The sequence below is a fragment of the Salvia hispanica genome, chromosome 5 (assembly GCF_029641045.1).
Source record: "Salvia hispanica isolate PSC_SH4W2 chromosome 5, Shi_PSC_v1, whole genome shotgun sequence".
NCBI classification, from domain to species: Eukaryota; Viridiplantae; Streptophyta; class Magnoliopsida; order Lamiales; family Lamiaceae; genus Salvia; species Salvia hispanica.
The window spans coordinates 10,613,841-10,624,646 of NC_142696.1; positions in this window are offsets into that span (position 1 = coordinate 10,613,841).

Below are 10,806 nucleotides of genomic sequence, written 5' to 3' on the forward strand. Positions count from 1 at the left end.
CTGAAAGCGGATTGAGGTCTTGAATTAGTCGAACTCTCATTCCTTCAACATGGCTTTCATACGGCTTTACCGCTAATGCCTTCGTGAAAGGATCTGCCAGGTTGTTTTCTGACTCAATCTTGACCACTTTTATGTCTCCTCTCTGCACTATATCTCGTATAATATGATACTTCCTCTCTATGTGCTTGCTCACTTTATGAGCCCGTGGTTCTCTCGAATTTGCCACAACACCAGAATTGTCACAATAGATGGTGATGCTCTTGGGCATATTCGAAACCACACCTAAGTCCAAAAGGAAGTTCTTAAGCCACACAGCCTCTTTTGCAGCCTCCGAAGCGGCCACATACTCGGCTTCCATGGTAGAGTCTGCAATGCATTTCTGCTTTACACTCTTCCAAATTACGGCTCCACCTCCTAAGGTAAACACATATCCGGAAGTTGATTTTCTCGAATCTACATCAGCTTGAAAATCTGAATCTGTATATCCTAAAGGACAGAGCTCGGCTGCATTGTAAACTAGAACATAGTCCTTAGTCCGATTAAGGTACTTGAGTATGTTCTTTACGGCAGTCCAATGTCCTTGGCCGGGATTTGATTGATATCTTGCTACCATGCCAACATCAAAGCAGATATCAGGTCTAGTACAAAGCATAGCATATATGAGACTACCAACTGCCGAGGCATATGATATTCTTCTCATCTCTGCTATCTCAGATGTTGTCTTAGGACACATCTTTTGAGATAAATGGATGCCATGTCTAAAAGGTAGAAAACCTTTCTTGGCATCTTGCATGCTAAAGCGTCTAAGTACTGTATCGATGTAAGATTCTTGGGATAAGCACAACATTCTCTTAGCTCGGTTCCTAAGAACCTTGATACGGAGAATGTGTCCCGCATCACCCATATCTTTCATCTCGAACTGGCTGGACAACCAAGTTCGCACTGATGACAACATCTTTTTATTGTTTCCAATTAGAAGAATGTCATCTACATATAAAACTAAGAACACAACATTTCCCTTTTCAACCTTCTTATACACACAGCTTTCATTAGGGCATTTTTCGAATCCAAACTTTTGAACAGTTTGATCGAAACACTGGTTCCATGATCTAGATGCTTGCTTGAGGCCATAAATGGCCTTCTTAAGCTTCCAAACCATGTGTTCCTTGCCCTTTACCACATAGCCTTCGGGTTGTTCCATGTAGATGGTCTCCTCAAGACTCCCGTTTAAAAACGCAGTCTTAACGTCCATCTGCCATACTTCCCAATCCATGTAAGCTGCTATAGACAAAAGTATACAGATCGATTTGAGCATGGCCACTGGGGAGAAGGTCTCATCATAATCGATGTCTTCCTTTTGGGTATACCCCTTAGCCACTAGTCTTGCCTTAAAGACTTTAACTCGTCCATCGGGTCCACGTTTACGTTTGTATATCCACTTGCTCCCAATGGCAGTACAGCCTTCGGGTAGGACAGACAAATCATAGACGTCTTTGTCTACCATTGATTGTAGTTCCGAATCCATTGCTTTCACCCATTCGCAATGATCGACATCTGCCTGCGCTTCTGCAAGATTCCAGGGATCAAGTACATTGTTGTCCGAGGAGTGATCCATGCACTCTCCCAAACCAATGTATCTTTCGGGCTCATGAGAGACCCTCCCACTGCGACGCGACACTACAATATCTGGTGTATTAGTTGAAATTTCTGGAATTGTTGTTACACTAAGTAATTGTTCTTGGTTATTGGAGGTTGTGACTTGAGTTAGCTCTTCAAGAGCTATCTCACTGCTGGGCTTATGATTCATTACATAGTCTTCCTCTAAGAATGTGGCATGAGTGCTCACAATCACTTTCTGATCTCTGAGACTATAGAATTCATAAGCTTTCGTTCCTCTAGGGTATCCTATAAACATACAAACCTCCGTCCTAGATTCCAGCTTAGTTGGATCCTTTTCCAATACATGAGCCGGACACCCCCATACTCTGAGATGTTCCAGATTGGGCTTTCGCCCATTCCATAACTCATATGGGGTAGTAGGAACTGATTTAGAAGGTAAGTTGTCTAAGAGATAGTTTGCTGAAAGCAAAGCATGCCCCCAAAACGAAACAGGTAACCGTGCATAACTCATCATCGACCGGACCATATTTAATAAGGTCCTATTCCTTCTTTCAGCTACGCCATTCTGCTGGGGTGTGCCCGGCGCAGTCGTTTGGGATTGAATTCCCGCTACTGATAAGTAGTCCAAAAACTCGGCACTTAGGTATTCGCCTCCGCGATCAGATCGCAGGCATTTGATAGTCTTACCATGACGCGTCTCTACATTAGCCTTAAACTCCTTGAACTTGTCAAAAGTTTCAGACTTGTAGCGCATCAAATAGACATATCCAACTTTCGAGAAGTCATCTATAAAGGTGACGAAGTATCGATAGCCGCCCCTTGCATCGGTTGACATTGGTCCACACACATCAGTATGAATGAGCTCAAGTACTTCCTTGGCCCTATTTCCCTTTGACCTAAAAGGTCTCTTAGTCATCTTGCCTTCGAGACAGGATTCACACTTCGAAAATGGTTCCTTCTCAAGACCATTGATAAGATCTTGATCAACCATCGCATGAATCCTTCTTTTGTTGGCATACCAAGTCTAAGGTGCCATAAGTACGTGCCATTCATTGAACTTGAAGGTTCTTTTCTTTTCTTAGAAATTTTCGATGTAGCATTGAGTTCTGATTTACGTTGATTAAATTGTGTAGAAGTGATTGTGTACAGATTGTTTTCCATGATACCACGACCGATATAAGAGCCATCTTTCTTAATAACGCAATTGTCATTAAAAGAAATCGAATATCCATCAAAAGACAATTTAGAAACTGAAATTAAATTTCTTCTAAAAGAAGGTATCAACAAAACATTCTTCAAAATCAAAAATCTATCACTAGAAAAACGTAAATAAACGTTTCCCACTGCAACGGCCGCCACTTTCGTAGCGTCGCCAGCTGGACTTCGATCTCACGATCATGTAACCGTCTTGTCACCTGCATTAAGTCAGGATCAAAACATATATGATCAGTTGCTCCAGTATCAATAACCCAAGTATGAGTAGATGTCGAAGCCAAACATGACTCGACTACTAGAGCATGGTGCATACCTGTAGCCTTGCCCTTTTTAGGACAATCTGGCTTCCAATGACCTTTCTCTCCACATTTGAAGCACTTTCCAGTTGGCTTCTTGTCACCTCTCTGTTTCTTCTTTCCCTTAGCATTGTTAGCTGCCACTAGGTTCGGTGCCTTTTTCATTCCTCTTCTAGGCTTAGAGCCAGAGGAATTAGGTGCCAAACTTAGCATGACTACCTTAGCTTGAACCATAAGGTCCTCCGCCGACTGAAGTTCAGTCAGCAGCTCAGCCAAAGTATAATCCCGCTTGTTCATCTCGAAGTTGAGCTTGAACTGCTGGAAGCTAGGGGGAAGACTCTGAAGGATTATAGTAACCTGGAACTCGGGATCGATCGTCCCTCCCAAAACCTCAATCTGATTGAGGTGGCTCATCATCTCGAGGACATGTTGCCTCATAGACGTGCCTTCCTTCATAGACTTCGTCATGATACTCCGAAAGGCTTGAGACTTAGCCGTTCTATTCTGAGTACCAAACAGATTTGTAAGATTTTGCATAATCTCGGCGGTAGTCGCCATGGCAGAATGCTGATGCTTGAGTACTGAAGACATAGATGCCAACATGTAGCACTTAGCCATCTCATTCGCCTTATGCCACCGTTTATGCGCATTCTGAACTCCCACCGAGGCGTTAGCCGCAGGGACTGGAGGCTGCGGAGTAGTGAGTACAAACTTGTACTCTTCAGCTGTGAGAACGATAACCAAGTTTTGTTTCCATTCTATGTAATTTTGGCCCTCGAGTTTGTTTTCTTTGAGATTGGCAGAAAGAGGAATTAAAGACATCTTGACGGATTTTATTGCACTGCAAACAGAAGATTTTACTATTTGTCATAAACTTATGTAAGGAAATTGAGTAGATTAACCATAAAACTTTTCAAAGTCCTACAACAGCAAAATTAATAAATTGTATCCTCCTCTGGAGGTTAATACGCATTAAAATTTTGACAATTTACTGGTCACAACACGGACGCATCAATAGCTTCCTCCTCTGGAGGTCGACACGCCTAATGCTGCCTAAGCACGACCATGAGGTTTAGCATTACAGAATTTTATTTCTACAACACATTCCCATAACAATGTTCATGTGTTGATAACAAAACCAAGCTATCTCATAAATTCTTATTAAACCCTGAAACTCGTAGTTCCTTAGGATTATTGTCCCTACTCTGTAGGTGGCGATAATATTAAGAACCACTTTCAAGTTCATTCTATTCATTATTTGAGAAGTCCGCCCTTATGAACTTACTGTTTTCGTAGGATTATTGTCCCTACTCTGTAGGTGGCGATAATATTAGAAAATCAGCTTCACAAAATTTTGCAGTCCAACCGATGGAGACCATATATAAACTTTTAGTTCATAATTATCGCTTAGATATTTGTGTTATGGTTTTAATTAATTATCCTTTAGCCTTAAGGCAGATTAAGACTAATTAAATTCTGTTGGTATTTAATTGACTGGATAATTAAATCTTTTATTATCTTTAATATCTTAGTTTAGGAATTATTAATCTAGAATTTAATTCTTATTCATGTCATACTATAAGATATATCTAAAATAAAGTACATTATTTATAATCTTAATTAGACATGAAAAATTAAATTCATATAAGAACCAAGTTCAAGATTAGGAAGAAAATTAAATTATATTATTTAATGTAATCTTATATATATCTATCTTATTATAGATTCTAGATATATATTATATTTAGGAAACTATTAAATTATTCTTATCTATATCATCTAGGATATAAAATATTCATAGATACAGAAAATAATCTAAATATTCCTAAAATCTAGGGAAATTTTCCCAAAATATTTTATTTCATTAAATAATATTATGTTTAATGATATCTATTAATTTATCAATTAAATAATCATTAAAATAATCTTTCGTCTCTATCTTGCGATTCGAGGTTTGCACGAATCAACACGACGAAGATTTGAAGATTCTTCCCGGAGACGCTCGTCAGGGTCGCGAATTCGCCGCCCGACCGCCGCCGGCAGGCCGCGCCCGAAGGCGCGATGCTTCCTCTTCCCTTCTTCCCGGCGTATAACCGCCGATATACCCCCAACGGCCGTCGTCATCCAGCCACGTAGCGAAGGCCGCGTAGCTCCGGCGAACTCCCACTACTCCGGCAGTCTCGCGCGTACCAGCAATCGCCGCGCACGGCGTGGTTGCTCTCGGTCCCGCGCCGCTCGTCGCGGGCGAAGGGTTAGGGTTTTGCTAGGGTTCTAGGGTTAGGGTTCTGCTCGAGTCTCGGCTTTACGGCGGCTCTCGGACGAGCCACGACACCGTTCTCCTCCCCGAGATGCATCGGATTCCGGCCAGGGTTTGCGGTCTCGACCGGCAGCGCGCACGAGCCCATGCTCGCCAGCGCGTCGCCGCGTGATCGTCGGCCCTCGGTTCCACTTCATCATCGGGATCAGTCGAACTCGATCCGGGCGCCGTCTAGGGTTTATCGGGCTTGGCCGGTGACGCACGCGAGCCCTTGCTCGCCGGCGCGTCGCCCCATGCCCATCGCCCTCGGCTCCCACTCAATTCGACAACCCTATCTCCGATCGCATGTAGCGCGATTCGTCCCGGCGCAAGCGCCGACGAATCGCACATCTCGTGCGTTCGAATAATTCAAGTTCTATGATTCGAATGTTCTTGAGTTCATCATGCATAAAACAGAAATAACAAAAACACAAGAACATGCTTCGTAATCAATCAAGACATGCATACATGAATTTCGCGAAATTTAAATCCAAATAATCAGAGCCAAAGACTGACTCTGATACCAATTGAAGGGACTGGCAGCGGAAGCGCTCACATAAATCAATTACATAATAATCAGATCTATTTAGCAGATTATTTAGACAAAGCCTATTCGCGTAATTATCACATGTATCATGCTCATAACTTGAATTAATCATGCTATAAGAATATTGAAACCTAAAACATGCTTATCTACGGAGCAGATAAATACCTAATTAATTCTCCAAAGAATTGAAGATGGCTAGCTTCTTCTCCACGTGATGCTTTGAGTACTAGACCACAAATCTTCTCTCTGGTTCCCGAACTGTATCCCAATATCAGTGTGGGCTGATCTTACTAGAATACTAGGACTTAAATAAAGAAGACAGAAGAAATCCTTTTTGGAATAGGAGAGGAATTCGAAATTCTCTTCAGCTTAGGGCTGAAAATTTTGAAAATTTCAATAATGAAAAATTGTGTTATTTCTGTCTCCTTTATTCTCCTATTTATATTAAGTTCTTTTTGGGCCCAGACAGGGATCTATGGAAGGTTTTGGATATGGGCTCATCCAATTTACTTTTTACTAATTAAATTGAACCCACAATTTAATATAAGTTATAATTGGAATATTACGAGCAGCCACTACAGAAGTAATATTGAACTCTCCCCATCCAAATCCGAAATTACAAGTAATCCGGGTTTCCGTTTAACTTTCATTTCTCGTGCTTAAGATCAAAATGTCCATTAATTAATTAATGTCTGCTATTGACTTAATTAATTAACTTCTTATTAATTCCAAGAGTGGACTTAGCATGAAACGCTTATTTATTATTCATTGAGTAATCAAACTCCAACTAGCTAGGTTCCGAATAATAAAACCTTGTTTCGCACTCCTCTTGAGGACATTATCAAACGAGACTCTCCTCGCGCACGATTCAATATAATAGCAATCCTAGCACCGCTAGATATTGATCACCACTACCCAATATATCAGGATAATTGGGTTACGAAAAACCCGCACCATTTGATAAGTCAAAGTAGTGCATAATCAATACCGTATGCTCAATGCTATACCACACCAATGTCATCTTATTTCACTAAGGCTTAGAAATATGCGGACTGACATTGCAACCTTTCTCGATGGATAGTCAAATTCCATCTAGGTTGTGAAATTCATCTTTTTCTTTGTTTAGAACTGACTGTGTTACCTTAAAGTGGACGACGCCCACAACCGGTCTACTAAAACAAAGACTTTGATTTTGTTAAGTTAACTTATACATTTAAACATGCATTGACATCCATTAAATGTAAAACATAAAAACATTATGACAAAAATAATTTGTTTTATTCCTTGGAAAATAAAATAAGAGTTTTACAGTATTCAATCACTCGAAACGTGATTTCTAGTATACAAACTCTAACACCCCATACTTCGGATGTCGGCGCCCCTCCTGCCAACAATCGAGGTACTTGAACGGTATCATCTCCAAGCTTTGGTAGGTCGCCAAGGCGGCACTGATGATGTCGAGCTCACTCGTGCCGCTCCCCACCGCCCGCTCTTCCTGTTGGAAGTACCCCTGGAACTTACCGATTGCTAAGTTGCATCTGTAGACGCAATTGCGCACCATACTCTCATTGCGAGGGATGGTTCCCCCCGGCCGGGTTTCATTGTAAAGGCGAGTGATGCGCCACCAATACGTATCCCCGGTTTGGTTCGTGCCAACATCCGGATCTTCGGAGACTGCCAAGTAGGCTTGAACATCGCCATCATCTCACCCGGAGTGTACAGGGTGCGGGTGCCACGAACAGGAGGAGTAGGAATAGGAATAGAAGTAGGAGTAGGAGTAGAGCTGTTGCTCCCTCCCGATCCGGGTTCGGGTGCCCACCCGAACCCGGAGGCGTTTTGGTCGTGCACCGGGTAAGGACGGTAGCCACCCGAAAATTGCGAACCTTGGGTTTGAGGAGAGGCCGTAAATTGCGTTTTCGGACTAAATCCGGCCCCGGAATCGAACCAATCGTGGTTCTAACTGCGATTGCCAGAGGGGTGATCGCCGGAGCCGGACATTGTGTAGTGTGGTGGGAATTTAGATGAGAGAGTATGAGGAAAAAAGATGAGAGAATGTAGATGATGATAGAATAGATGAGAATGTGATTTTTTGGTATTGAAGTGGGGGTATTTATAGATGAAAATGTGAATTTTGGGGGGAAAAAATTGAAAAATAAATTAAAAGTGGGGAGAAAACGAATATATTTTTTTGGGAAGTGGGAAAATATTTTTTTTTATTTAAAAACATTTTTTTAATTGATTTCGCATTTAAAAAAAAAAAAAAAAGCCAACGGCTATGCCGTTGGCGAATAAGGCGACGCCACGTGTGCTGCTCAACGGCACGGACGTGCTCTTAGCTAAGAGCAGCGTCGTGCCGCTGGCACGGACGGACGAGCTCCATCAGCGGACAGACGAGCCGGTACTCAGCGGCACGGATGGACGAGCATGCGCCTCTTCACCGCTGCGGATGCTCTAAGGAGTATTTTGTTTATGAAGTTTTTTCATTAATGTAATAAAAATAGTTTTTTTCATTAATGTAATAAAAATAGTTTTTTAGATCATAATCATCATATTATTATTATTATTAAAATTAATTTTTTAGATTATCTTATTATTATTAACAATTTTTATAATTTAACCGAATGTATAATATTCATACAGCTAATGTCTATACTATATAATTACCAATATATTTAATTTAATTTAATTTATACACTACATAATTATATGTATTATTAATTTAATTTATATGGAGTAGTATATTTAATTTCAATAAATTTGAAGTTATAATTACACTTTTTAATTCTCTACATTTTTCGTATTTATAAAACAAGAAAAAACTTAATCTCCTAAATATCTTAAAATTAGTGATGTGATCAACTTTTTTTTATATTAAGTTACGTATAAGATGACCTAGTGAAAAAATAATTTAACAATTTTAAAACATGAAATGATGGACCTAGTTATATATATAATGTACTTATTATATACATGGAACGGGGACAAACTTTCCATATAATAAATGGTGTATATTTACATTTAAAATGTTTTCATAATCTATATATCTAGTTGGAATTGGGGTTATATACATTTCCATTTTTCAAAAATGTATTAGTGTGACATACCAAATAGGATTGCCAACTTTGTGTTCCTTGACTAGGAAATTTTTTCTCATCTCTTACTTTATTCACCATTTATTTAACACATTATTCTTAAATTATGTGCTGAAAAAGAAATGTCTTTATTAACAAGGAACAAATGTAGTATTTCTTTTTAGGACGTCACAAAATAAATAAGTCATTTCCTCTTTTGACATTTTTTCTCTTACTTTTTTCTATCTACTTTTTCGTCCATCTTACTTTATTTCTTCCACTTAATCAATAAAACTCCATTTTCTTAAATTCTGTGGCGAAAAGAAATGCTTCACTTAGTGAGGGATAAAGGAAGTATAATTTTTTTAAAAATGAGTGCGAAAAAGAAATGTACCAACACTAATAAAACGAATAGAGTATTATTTTCATTGTAGGGTGTGAAAAAGGTACATAAAATGGATTTAGGAGAAATAAGTCCGCACGCCCTATGCGCGAGCCAAGCTTAGCAAAAGGACGTGCAAAATCGACCATGGCACGTCCAGAAAACCCGAGAGCTTGGCAAAGACTGTGCACGATGATGATCTCCGGCACGGCCCGTGCCAAATTAACCATCTAGCCATTTCCCATGAGCTCTGCTCTGCAAGAACCATGCGGAAGGCCCACTTCTCCGCACACCCGTTCCGATACTATAAATTGAATCAATGGAATCATTTTGGGAGATGTTGTTTAGCTCACTCGCTGTAGTAGCTTATATTTCAAGGGAATTGTTTTGTGTTTCATTATCTTTGGGTTGTTTGCTGGGCCTTCCGTTGTTAACCTCCAATGTTCCAAATGAGAATATTTATCCTTTTTTTTGTGTTTCACTAGTGTTAATTTTACGTTTAAAAAAATTAAAATAAATTGAAGCACTTATTCAATAAATCCAATAAACACCTCAATAGATTCTATACACCTAATATATATATATATATATATATATATATATATATATATTTTGCAAGTCTTTCGCCGCAAACACCAACAACTTAAGTAAACTGATTGGACACAAGAGTAATTGTTGTTGAACCCATAAGATTGTACTCCTTTTGTTATTAGTTTCACCTATTTGTTAACCTTGTTTTAGATTGCTTCCCTATTTCCTAGTTATATAAGTTTATGTTGCATTTTTATCGTTCAAGTTAGAACTCAAATCAAATTTGAGTGTTTAGATAGTGAATGAGATTGGTTTGTGATACTTGGGTCTAATACATTAGTTCTTTTAGATACTATACTCTTACTTGTCCTTAATAACAATAACATTGTATATTTGTTGATAGGTGTGTAATCAAATACTAATTAAATTACAGTAGTAACTAATAACTAATATTAATTTTGTATGTTAAAAATATCAACACAAAGGCATAAATTTATCAATCTTTTTGTGTTGATATTTAAATTTATATGTTGTATTGATATAATTATGTCTTTATGTTGATAATTTTAATACACAGAATTAAAAATTATTAGTTATTACTATAAATTAGTTAGCACACTAATGAAACCCTTTGTTGAAATGTTTAATCTTAATTTGAGTGAGCCAGCATAACAAAAACCGAATATGATCAATTGAATCAAAAGTTCAAGCGTCAAGATTAGATTATACGAATGTCATTATATTATTGTATTTATCGCATTTAAGGGGTAGATTAGTCATTTATATTTCGATCTTTGCAGTTATGTATAGCAAATCCAGAAATTAAGGAGTGATTAGATATATTATCT